General features: G+C 43.6%; 1 protein-coding gene and 1 long non-coding RNA gene across 10 annotated transcripts in view; both read left to right on the forward strand.

The window, feature by feature from the left end:
• LOC105355707 (uncharacterized) overlaps window positions 1-4,111 on the forward strand; it is a 38,645-nt gene extending 34,534 nt beyond the window's left edge. The window contains exons 7-8 of one of the 2 annotated variants that reach the window (XR_013647499.1): window positions 2,894-3,104; window positions 3,762-4,111. This is a non-coding gene — a long non-coding RNA (uncharacterized LOC105355707). Of the gene's footprint in view, window positions 1-2,893 lie in introns of both variants that reach the window. The other variant, XR_013647498.1, reaches the window with a different exon arrangement.
• Window positions 4,112-9,634: 5,523 nt separating this feature from the next.
• sgcd (sarcoglycan, delta (dystrophin-associated glycoprotein)) overlaps window positions 9,635-12,969 on the forward strand; it is a 198,129-nt gene continuing 194,794 nt past the window's right edge. For 5 of the 8 annotated variants that reach the window (XM_078930892.1, XM_078930893.1, XM_078930891.1 and 2 more), the window contains exons 1-2: window positions 9,636-9,784; window positions 9,997-10,130. The gene's annotated coding sequence lies outside the window, so the exon portion shown is untranslated. Of the gene's footprint in view, window positions 9,785-9,996; window positions 10,131-12,969 lie in introns of all 8 variants that reach the window. The other 3 variants (XM_078930898.1, XM_078930895.1, XM_023962866.2) reach the window with 3 other exon arrangements.

The raw sequence follows: 12,969 nt of genomic DNA on the forward strand, positions 1-12,969 counted from the left end.
CCAGAGAAACTCTTTACGATTGAAAAAATACGACAAAAAGAAATGATTTTTATTCTCACAAGAATGAGACACGACAACCGCAGGTTTCACACACTAGACTGTCTGATTAGAATTATCCAACTGAAGTCAAAGATTTGACCTTTTCAAAGAAGATTTTCACATTAGTGGATTTTAAACTGAAAACTTCAGACAAATAAAAACATGTACAAAAATACATTTTCATTTTCATACTAGATACCTAAAAAGTTGCAAATTGCATTTATTTACACATGTGTGCATTAAAATAGACTTTTTTTTCTACTTTATTGTCATTGCTGGGTTTTTGTATCTTAACCCCTTTGATGCATAACATGGGTCAAAAGTGACCCGGCTGAGTTTTTATTTCTGATATCTTTGCAATGAATGAATAGTCTCATTCAGTAGTCAAGGTTTTCTTCAATTGACTTGTTTTAGACCATCACACATGATTATTTTATTTTTTCCTTTGAGCACCTGCAAAAGAGCAGATAAATCCAAACCATTATAATAAAAATTGTTATTATTTTTACTATTGAGGCAATGGGAAGATGTGGGTTTAAAACAACCAACAGAGCCACCATCCAGCCGGAAGAGAGCATTAGACAGGAGGAAGAGCTGTGCCATCTGCCCGCTATCCAAAGACAGGACAGTCAAAAGCTGCTGTCCTCACTGCACAGGACCTGTGTGCAGAGAACAAATATCACATTATAATGTGGGAGACATGAAACAACGAAGGTCGCAATGTGTGTAAACGGATGTGCCACAAGTTGTTAAACTGCTGATACAGTTAGAGATGTTGTGTTATCAGAGGTATGTGTTACAAATGGAAATAACCATGTTGCAATCAAAGACATCAATGTTTGTCCCGAATCATTGCAAAAATATTACTTCAAATCAAATGTTGTAATGATAGTATTATCATCCGTGGATGTAAATTTGTTGTAAAAACCATTCTCTTCCATAAAGTATGAAAGGAAAAAATGAAAATAAAAATCTGTGTTAAAACCAAAAAAGAGATATGTAAAGAATACTTGGAATGTTCAATATTAAAAATATATATTTTAAAAGATTCAACAAAATTAAAACTCAGCCATCATAAACTAACGTAGAAAATGAATGCGGGTCATTTTTGACCCATATTATGCACTAGAGGGGGTGTGGAAATGTTGCACATCAAAGGGTTAAGAAAGTCAGAGAATTGAACACATTTTAGGTAACTATTTAACTCCTGTTCTCTCAAAATACAGTTTATAACTAAAAGTGGGTTTTAGAAAACTGACAGGTGATTGGACGCTCAGGTAACGTGTCAATGGAGGGGGGGGGGGTGTCGATGTTTAATCAACTGCCCCACAACGAACCTTCTGTGACTCAAAGTCAGTGTGGTGATATCTGGACTTTAATGTACACCTCCCTCGTTTTTAACTAAGTTGCTGAAATTCTGAATTGAATGGTGGTGCCTAGCCCGGGTCATCATGCTACCACTGCCGTGCTTGACACACAGGGGCTTTGTTTTAGGAAGGGGCAAATATTCTAGATGAATAGAGAAGCAATTGTTGTCTGAAAAGTCTTGCGTTTGGTTTGTATGTCAGTGCAAATCTTCAGCCGTATTTGTTTTTCTGTTGATTAGAATTGGGACGTGCTGACAGAGGTCAATGGGGGGGGGGGGGGGGGCACGCACTGTCTGCAGATTTTTGTTTTCAGAACCCGATTCTCTCAGAAACCTGTTTACTAATTCTTCTCTACTTGAGGACATTTGTTCCCAGCCGTGTTCAGATTCTCATGAAAATCCAGGATTTCCTCTTTAACACAAGAGCAGTTGGGTGGATCTGATGGGGTTTCCACTTGGTTCAAAGAGCTTTGAGCGGCGTGTGACGGATTCAAGTCTGAACATGTGTGAGGAGGAGGAGGAGGAGGAGGAGGAGGAGCAGCCGTGTTGTGAAGGAGCAGAGTGTGCCGACAGTAAATCAAACCTTCTTTGAAGATAATCAACTTGTACACCTCAACACAATCAGCTCCTCCTGTATCATTACATCTTGGCGTGCTCCTCACCCCAGTCATAATAATTAACCTCCTTCATTTAGCTCCGCGGGTTACTGTAGGCCTGTCGGTGCAGCTAATCAATTCCTGCATAATTACATCAAACAGATACAGGAGCGAAGCAGCAGAATCCGCTCCGTCTTTGGCTGATGACGGATGGCAGCTCCGTTCCTGCCCCACATTCATATTCATAACTCCCAGTAGGATTCCCGCAGGACTGGGTTTTGTTAGGGGCTCAATAAATATTGAATGAGAGCTAATAGTTGGGGTTAATTGCTCAAAGGAAAGGTGAAAGCAGTTATTGACGAGTGAGTGTGGGGGTGAGGAGCAGAGGTCAGGAGGCAGAAGAGGGGGATTTGTGACCTCATGAAGCCCCAGACCCAAACAATGTGGAAGACATGATCTGACAAAAACCTGGAAAAATACTAAAATGACTCTATTCAAAACTATTTTGTTTAGGTTTTAAACCTTTAAATGCTTTAAAGCTTCAACAAATGACCTTAAAACTGAAAAATGATTTATAGATGACATGGAATGTACAAAAATACCTTTTTCAGGGAAAATGGGATGGGATTTAAACAACAGTTAAACACGGAGGTGGAAGTGTTATGGTTTCTGGCTCCATGGTTGGTTCCTTCCACAGAGTAAAACTCTTCCTGATCCAAAGCAGAACCATGGCATGTCCATGCAGAGCCTTCTGCTGTTGACCCGGTACAGTTCAGGGTGCAGCAATGACCCCAAACATCAGTCCTGGCGGCGCCAGAGCGGCGTCTGATGGGTTTTGGTAATCAAAGTGTTTCCCACCACAGTTAAAGAACTCCTGCGTTTCTGTTTTTAGACCTGAAAACCTTCGACCGTCTACTTTTGGATGAAGCGCAGCAGAGACGGGTCTGGACCGAGCTGCAGGACGGATGTTCTGTTGGCATCGGTGGGAATTCTAAACGAGCGGTTGACTTTGGAAGAAGTGCACGTCGGAGCGGCGCCGGACTGATGAGAAGATCACGCACAACAATGGGCTCGGCTCCAAAGCACCACAGGATCCGGTGCAGGTTCAGCTCCTCTGAGCTCCTTTGTCTCCTCTTTCCAGTCAACCCACAAGAGATTTGGGAAAAATCAAAGTCTTCCCTCCTAAAGTGAAGCAGTTAGAGATGTGAAGCAGAAATGACATGTTGGTTTGTGATGTGAAGTGAATTAAAATGCTAATTTAAACATGAAGGTAAACAGCTTTCATGCTCGTCTGACAAAAATGATCAAATGCGTTTGTCTGCTGCAACAAAACACCAGTGATGCTGCAGTGTGGGCTCTGGAGGATGGATATCTAATTCTGTTTAACGCCTGTCGCATCGCCCCCCTTCACTCAGCTCTCTGGTGGGAGGAACCAACACAAGAGGAGGGGAAGGATTGAGGATTCTCCTGAGCAACTCTGATCATATTTGTTGATCCAGAATCTTCTCCTTTCTTTTCCTTCTTCCCACAACCATCCCAACAGTCTTTGGACTTCCAAAATCAAAGAGTCCTGTTGTAAGATGCTATTTCACTGTTTGCTCTGACATCAAATGAATTGAAATGTGATCTGCTGAGCGGAAAAGCGTCTCTTTTGAAACAAGCTGAAAGCGTCAGAGAAGGAAAACTCCAAAATCCTGTCCATCACTGCGTATGATTCCTCCAGAGAGCCTCTCCTCAGCCGCATGTTTTCTCTATTTCAGGTCACACTCAGAAGGACGCCGCGGAGACGAGAGGAGGACGAACAAATTAGAGAAATGAGAAAAGCCTGAGGAGAGGTGAGGAAGGAGCGCGAGGAGCAAACACCACAGCTCCGTCGCAATTCACTCTTTTCTATCAAGTTTTGCAAAGAGGAACGGAGCGTCTGCAGAAGGTCACCACAGCTCTGTGATGGAAGAAAGGCTCAGTCATTAGGCTGGGAAAGATTTTCAGATAGATGGTCTGAATGTTCCCATCACGGCCAGGACTCCATCACCATACAGAGTTTAGGCAAACGTGTGGAAAGAAACAACAAAAAGGTGCCAAAATAAAGCATTTGAGGTCCTTTGATTCATTTACCTTCATAGTGCATGAAACATGAGAAAGCATTAAAGTGATTAATATTCTAACATTGAAATGCTGAAATGCTTCAGACTAAGCTGTTATAAAATGTTAGGAATGTAATAATGAAAGTATCTGATCCTCTGAACTGACAGCAGTGGCAGAGTTTGCTTTGTCCTCTTTTTTTGACTTTCATTAAAAGCTAAAGGAAGGACACCAGGAGGGCAAGACTGAGAATGCTGATAAATGCCCCCCAGAAGAGAAGTAACCCAAAAGCCCAACACCACGTCGTTTCAAAAACTGCTCATTGGGGGCGCTGTTTTCTAGAACGAGCTCCGACAGAGGAGAGCAGAGACAGCAGCCGGTCCTGCCAACATCCAGACAATCGAGCAGAGAGCTCTGGTGTGACCCATCAGTCCATCCTCTGAATCCCTTTGGGGGTCACACGGTTGCTGGAGCCTAACCTACTATTGGGCGAAGGCAAGGTTCACCCTGAGCAGGTCACCAATCATGGCAGGACCACATAATCACATCAGTGGGTCAAAGCGCCGTCCTGTCTGGACTGGAAGTCCAGGTTCTGAACTTTGGGAACCAGAAGATCAGAGCTGTGAAGCTGCAGCATCAAAGACAGATGATTGGTGAAGATAGAGATGGACGAGACATCTAAGTGTATCACTCATATTTACTAATATCAGTGTTTGAGTTAAACATATATCTACATTTTTAATTACCGTAATTTCCGGACTACAAGCCGCTGCTTTTTTCCTGCGCTTACAGCCCTGCGGCTTATTCAGTGACGCGGCTAATTTATGGATGTAATTAGCGGCCGCCATGTACGTATTTTCGAACTCAGTGAATAGTTTGAATTCTTTATCTAACACCAAGCACAAGTCATTTATATTCAACACACCTCTTAGCAGCCAAACAGCATGGACTTGACTTCAGGTCTTAGACACTTCAGTCATGGTTCAACAAAACGAAACACGCATGCCCGGCCGCATCCCAGAATCCTTTGGGGCCATTAGACCCAACGTGCACGTGATCGCCGCTACAATATGATGAAGCTTTCAAGTTAAAAGCAATCGTTAAAAGCAGCGTAAAAAAGTCCACCGTCACCAACGGGTTTGGAAAAGCCGGTTTGCTGCGTGACGGAGAGAACAGCGCATGGAGTGAATTTACACTCCATTTACGGCTTTTCAGTCGCCGCTGCTTTATTTTACTAGCGTGTTTTTTAACCAGCCCTGTTACTCCCGTAACGCTGCCGCGACACAAGCGGAAGGAGAGCTTTTCCCGTTCACCCCTCCATGCACTGCTGATACTTGCTCATTCTTAAACACGTACAACAGAATGGCGAGCCGGGCGTTGGCCCCGCCTTTAGCCCCTAAGACTCATGGGAAATGTGGAATCGCGGATGTAAATTTCCTCATCATAACTGAGGGATGTAATGTTGATTATATGGTTACTGTTTGTAATTTTATGTATGATACCTAGATTGTCAATAAGTAAAAAAAAAAAAAATGAAATAAAAACACCATAACTGAGGAACTTGTGAACAGAATAGAGGTCCATGCTGTTTGTCAGATGTCGATACACTCAAATACATGAGCCAGAGGCAAAACTGGCACCACCCACAATATGCTAATGAATTGCACTCACTCTGGGATGCTGGCCGTGATCTGTCAGGATGACAATATTGCCTAACACATGCGCGGCTTGTACTCTGACGCGGCTTGTGTATGTATAAAACTAATTAAACACGTGAAAATTGGTGGGTGCGGCTTGTAATCGGGTGCGCTTTGTAGTCCGGATTTTACGGTACATTTGTTTTCAAATGTTTATTCTATTAAAGTAAAAATGCTGTACAGCCAGGTTTGGATGCAAAAACATTACATTTCTTCATTTTTGATTCAAACTTTTGTCAAGAATGTCAACAAGAATGTCCCTCAAACTAAGATCCAGGATCAATAATCCAGAATTTGCCTTGTGGAGTTCAACCATGAGTCCAAAGATGCCTGAAGGGAATAGAAGAGATGATTTACTACACTGTCACCTCAGATTAGTTAATCCTTTGACTGATGTCTTCATTAAATGACGCTCAAGCGAATCAGAGTCCAAAGAGAGACCGTGATAAAAAAATAAGAAGATGAATTAGGAGCAAAATAGAGAGGAAGGCCTGAAGAAGAAGAGGTCACTCAGAGGATACGCAGTCATCCATACATGGATTTATAATTTAAAATGAGCCACTTTTCAGTCTCAAAATCAGCACTCTGTGATGCCTGCAGACTGTTCCGCTCATGTGCTCGTCATCTGCTGCTCATAATGGCAGCATTAGCCGCCAATGGGATCCGTTAATTGAAAATCCAGGAAGATGGCTCCCATTCTCATCCATTTTTACCAAAAATCATTTTTACTCCAGTTATCATTGGGATAAATTGACAAATTTCTGCAAAAAACTCCTTTCAACTATTTTTGTCAACGACATTTAACCAAAATACTTTGTGAAGGAAAATCCTTTTTTTTCTGACGGTTCAGCCTCGACTGCGGCAGGAATGAACCAAATGTATGGAGTTTCTGCAGTAAAGCAGCATCAAAGGACAGGAAGGCTTCTGCTGAAGCTGTGTCAGGCTCTTTCTCTGTTTTTAAAGTGTTTCCAAAAGGAAAAAAGAAACAGTCAACAGCAAAGAATCTAACAAAGTGCAGTTTAACTATCCAGTCACATTCTTTTTGCAAACAAAATACTCCAAACTGAAACAAACTGCAACTCTTTGACTTCCAGATTGAAGCCTTTTTCTAAGTGGAGTAAACAAGCTGCAGGTTTCTCTGACCTTTCTAACAAGTTGAGTAGAATTAAATTAGTTTTTCCTGTTTTTTTAAGCATCTTTATGAACTGAAGCTGAAAGTAGTTGTCTGCATGAGTCCAGACTGCTGATCCAAGCATCATGGGATGTTTGGTAAGTTTGTTTTGGTAAAAATGGATTTTTTTAACTTTTTAGTTCTGCCGATTTTCATTTCTTTTCATTTTCAGTCGTTTAAGTTTGACTGGCATTGGCTGGTCAGCTTTGAACGGGGGCTTGTCCAGGATGGGTCACCACAGCCATGGACTGAGGTTGCAGAGTTGGCTGAGGGTCTTGTGTCAGGAGGTCAGAGGTCATCCTTTCCATTCGTTCTGCGTGAGCGGTGAAACGCAGCGCAGGCGGACAGCGTCAGTCTTTTCCAGAGACGGCGGGCAGCATATGGCGGCTCCTGACTGCAGATAACCATCTGTGCTGGGGCTCGGCGCAGCTGCTGGTGACGCCGTTTGCTCCAGGACGTTGATAATTGGCGCCCGTACACACATTGAGTTACACAATCCAACACTTTGATGGTTTGTTGTGAATCAGTGTAATCTCTGTGTCACGCTTCCACATCAAATAGTCCTCTGTCAGATCTGAAGCATCACATTTAGACCTTTCATCTCCTTTCTGGGATCACTTTCTCCAGCTTTAGCTTTTCCTTTTTGGTTAAAGCCAGGAGAAATGTTTTATCTTTCTTCTGGCTTGTAGGAAAATGTATGACGAAGCTCAATTATATCCTCCAGATCTCACAGTTTCATCATTTCTTAACAGAACTCTCCGCTCTGAGGACGGATTTGAGGGAAATCCTTCTTCTGTGGTGGAAAGAACTTCCTGCCGGGCTTTCCTCTTCCTACTGTTAAGGAAATTCTTCAATCGTTTTTATGTAGAGTTTGCGGCCAGAGCAGACTGAGTGGACACCCCGAATTCTACCTGTAGGCCCCAGATCCTTTTGGGGGTCATGGGGTTGCTGGAGCCTAAATCTGCCTTCCCTACAAAAGGATTTGGACTGATTTAAAAGCTTCACGCTGCAGATTCATAGTTCTGTTTAGGATAGATCAGCAAACCGTACAGATGGCCTCCTCTTTGATAAAGGTGAGTCCAGCAGCACTTCTGTTTACCTGAAGTTCTAGATTTTTTTCTGGGAACATCTACGTGAAAATGATTGACTTCCAACACAAATGACCCAACAAATGAGACCCATAGAACTCATTTGTCTACAACACACTTAAACAGGTTCTGGATTTCTCATGTGTATTCATCTATTTAAAGGTAAAAGTATTATTTCAGTCAGAAACACCCCTCAGTCAAACCCTGCACTTGGTACGATCCATGTTCCTGCTCTGCCACACCTGTAGAGGGGGGTGGCTGATGAGGAGACTGCAGGTGAGACGGCTGACGATAAGCAGACAATTCAGTTCACTTCAGTTTTATTTGTAGCCCAAATTCACAACAACAGTCGTCTCGATGGGCTTTCGTAATTGAAAAAATTAAACATGAACTCAAAAGGATCATGAATACAAAGAGTTCAATAGGAAAATACTAAAATGAACTAACAAACTGACTAAGCTATACTGGCATCCCTGCCCTTTGACCCCCCTCTGTGAGGAAAAACTCCTAAAAAAACGGATTCCAGAAAAAAAGAAGAAACCTCAGGGGTGCCCACATGAAGGAGGGATCCTCCGCCAGGACGGACAGGCGATTTACCAGACCTCTTTCTATATATGAATATATATATCTATTAGGTTAACAGGAGGATCTTGAACTTGATTTTAGAATAAACTGGGATCCAGTGAAGAGAAACTAACACAGGAGTGTTAGTTTCTCTTCCATTTCTCATGGAAGTTTCAGCAGCCTCAAAGGTCTTTGCAGTCCTTCAGGTCAAAGGTCACCGTATCAAAGCTTCAACAGCAGCTGAGGAACAGGACCAACCATTTGGATCAGGAGCTCCAGCCTGATGGAGGAAAAGGTGAACCAGGATGGGTGAAAAAACTGCGGATTAGAAGTCAAGAGTCTGACTTTGATGGTAGGAGGTTCTGGAGTTTATTGATGTCCACCATGACCTGGAAGCTGTTTTTCTGATCCAGGTTCTTCTGGACACTCCTCCTTTTACCCCCCCCCCCCCCCCCCCCCCCCCCCCCGTGGATCATCAGGATGAGACTCAGGTAAAGTCGATCTACGCGCTCCACCTACATGTGACGGTTTCAGTGTTTTGTGAGTGAAGACGGTATTCTGAAGCAGTGATGGCTGAACGTTTTTAGGTTTAATGTCAGACAACATTTTCATGGTTGGTTTGTATGTTTTTCTTTCCAGTTTCCCTTAACTCTTGAGGGTATTAGAGGTAAACCCACGGATCATCTTAAAATGTACAGTACAAACTATAGCCCAGTCAAAATTTGAAAAATAAAATAAAAAAATTAGACTAAGCCACTAAAACATGAATATGTTATTTAGGTCAGACATACTTCCATAGTTTTAAAAGATAAATACGTATTATTTGTTAAAAAATGTTCAATGGCCGCTTGCTTGTAGGGTTTGGTTAACAAGTTGTTTTTTAGTTCCATTGGGCATCAAGTTTGTTTGGTCTTGTATGTTGTAAAAGTGTTCTTTTGCTCCTCAACCTAACCTGTATGCATCTTTTGTTAATTCTAGGATTTGACTTATGTTATTTGTCTGTTTAATGCTCCATCCAATCAGAGATAAGTGGGTGTGTCCTAATGGAAAAACCAGCTCACTGCCGGGCAGAGAGCGGCAGACCGCGGTGAGGAGCGGAGCTGAAAGGTTGTTTGCCACGATTCTCTTCAAGTTCGACGCAGAGTCAACTTTCTTTGTAAAATGGTGGGAACTGTTGTCATGTAAGTAATGATTTTGTTAGATGTGTTTAAACTGATCGTTTTGGCACCATGGCTACATATGAAGCGAAATGCTAATTACTAGCTAGCATGTTAAGTGTAACGTATTGGGTTAATCTCACTACTATGTAGGTAAAAACAACCAAAAACTAACGTTCAAAGTTCTAAAGGGGACTTTTATGCGATTGACCAGAGACTAATCTTTTTTGTGGAAGGCTGAACACACCGTGCCGTTCGTCTGAGCCGATCACAGACCTCAGATTCCCGCCTCCTCCGTCCCGCTGCGCAGCCGCATCATGAAGGCCTGTAGCCTTTTAGCCCGCCAACAGTTGCCCCAACCATCAGCTACGTGAGTACGTGCACGAGTTTTTGGCCACAACGCACCGATCAGGCCTGCAACAAAAACAAAGTAAAAGGAGAAAAAGGGGGGGACTAAACACATTAGTTCCTAAGGAACTGATTGCCCCACCCCCTTTTTGTTACCAAAAACTGTAATTTTTTTCTTTTAACTGTGTGGGGGTTCATTTAAAAAAGAAAAGAAGACAAAAAAAAAACGTTTTAATGTTTAAATTCAAACTTTTCTTAGTAGGAAAATTCTAATGTTGCAAAATTCCTGTTAAGTGGAGGCACAGCCATTTTCCAGCATTTTCTCTATAATAAATGTACCGTAAATTCCGGACTACAAAGCGCACCCGATTACAAGCCGCACCCACCCACATTCACGTGTTTGACTGCTTTTATACATACACAAGCCGCGTCAGAGTACAAGCCGCGCATGTGTTAGCCGATATTGTCATCCTGACAGATCACGCCCAGCATCCCAGAGTGAGTGCAATTCATTAGCACATTGTGGGTGGTGCCAGTTTTGCCTCTGGCTCATGTATTTGAGTGTATCGACATCTGTCAAACAGCATGGACCTCTATTCTGTTCACAAGTCCCTCAGTTATGGTGTTTTTATTTCATTTTTTTTTACTTATTGACAATCTAGGTATCATACATAAAATTACAAACAGTAACCATATAATCAACATTACATCCCTCAGTTATGATGAGGAATTTAACATCCGCGATTCCACATTTCCCATGAGTCTTAGGGGCTAAAGGCGGGGCCAATGCCCGGCTCGCCATTCTGTTGTACGTGTTTAAGAATTAGCAAGTAGCAGCAGTGCATGGAGGGGTGAACGGGTACAGCTCTCCTTCCGCTTGTGTCGCAGCAGCGTTATGGGAGTAACAGGACTGGTTAGAAAACACAACGGTAAAATAAAGCAGCGGCGACTGAAAAGCGCGCGCCTCAGCGCGATACGCGCGCCTCAGTGCGGCGCGTGCGTCAGAATTCAGAAGCCTCTGCACTCCGCGGACGCCTCTGCGCTCCGCTCCCGCCCCGCGCGCTCCTTGTCTCCCCTTCCTATCTACTCCGACACCTCTGGCCAGGGCGGCTTCAAGGAGGAGCACTTCGTCCCCGTAGCGCCGGTGGACGGAGCAAATCGTTTCTGTGCAAAGCAATCGGACTTTATACTGTACGTTTTGTGTATGAGGGGCGGGTGCGTTGTTACGTGTGGGAGCCATCAGACTGCCATCGACCCGCAGCTCAATCAGCAGGAGAAGATGTCTCCAGCTCACACGGAGGCTGTGAGCTTTTCAAAGCAAAATTCCGCTTTTACGGTTTCCTTAGAAACCGTAAATGGAGTGTAAATTCACTCCATGCGCTGTTCTCTCCGTCACGCAGCAAACCGGCTTTTCCAAACCCGTTGGTGACGGTGGACTTTTTTACGCTGCTTTTAACGATTGCTTTTAACTTGAAAGCTTCATCATAATGTAGAGGCGATCACGTGCACGTTGGGTCTAATGGCCCCAAAGGATTCTGGGATGCGGCCGGGCATGCGTGTTTCATTTTGTTGAACCATGACTGAAGTGTCTAAGACCTGAACTAAGGTCCATGCTGTTTGGCTGCTAAGAGGTGTGTTGAATAAAAATGCCTCGTGCTTGGTGTTAGATAGAGAATTCAAACTATTCACTGAGGTCGAAAGTACGTACATGGCGGCCGCCAATTAAATCCATAAATTAGCCGCGTCACTGAATAAGCCGCAAGGCTGTAAGCGCAGGAAAAAAGTAGCGGCTTGTAGTCCGGAAATTACGGTAGTTATTTTTTAATTTTTTTTTCGTATTTCCAGTTTACCCCTAACGTAATCAAAATAGGGGCTGCACGGTGCAGCGGTGGTTAGCGCTCTTGCCTCACAGTAAGAAGGTTCAAGTCCCGGCTGGGGGACCTGAACACCAACGGGGGCCTTTCCGTGTGGAGTTAGCATGTTCTCCCCGTGCATGTGTGGGTTTTCTCTGGGGTCTCCGTCTTCCTCCCACCATCCAAAAAACAGGCTTCATAGGTCAATTGGTTCCTCTAAATTGTCCCTAGGTGTGAGTGAGTGGGTGTGTGATATGTGTGGCCCTGTGACAGACTGGGGGCCTGTCCAGGACGTCCCCTGCCTTCACCCATAAGTGGCCGGGATAGGCTCCAGCAGCCCCGTGACCCCGAAAGGGATAAAACAGCAGAAGATGATTGAATGCATGAATTAATAATCAACATATTGAATGTAGGACACCGACCCTAGTACTACGACATAATAACAAAGGGTTACTCATCTAGGTACATGGGATGGGTGTTACACAGCATTTACAGAAAAAGAACGTTCATACAGATGAGGAAGATTCAGTAAAATGGAGTTAAAAAAAAAAGAATTAATATATGAAGTAAAAATTACTAATTTATTGAAGTCATTGATGTTGCTTGTTTTTTTGTGCTTGCTGTTTTAAAACGCAACCATTGAAGACTCAAATACAGAAACAGAATCTGAACTATTTCCCTGCTGCTGAGGAAGGAACCAAAATGTTCTGGATGAAAGTCCAGTTCTGTGTCCCATTAAGGCTTCTGTGGTTCTGTTCTACAAGTACATAAAGACCCAGAGGGACGCTGGGGTTCTGATCCGAATCCTTTCACACACCTAACCTCACGGAGGAGAAGTGCTTCTGAAGGCCAGCAGCGTTTCAGGGGCTGCCTGCTGACCTGGGACTGATCATCATTCGTGTGCGTGCGCCGCGAGTCACCTATGGAGGCTAGAGTGCAATGACCACACAAACATGGCTCCCTCCTTGATCTGTCGGTGGTGTTTGTGGATCAGCAGCAGGTGAAGGT

This window comes from Oryzias latipes, chromosome 14 (assembly GCF_053564925.1).
Source record: "Oryzias latipes strain Hd-rR chromosome 14, Olatipes_Hd-rR_3.1".
Classification (NCBI taxonomy): domain Eukaryota; kingdom Metazoa; phylum Chordata; class Actinopteri; order Beloniformes; family Adrianichthyidae; genus Oryzias; species Oryzias latipes.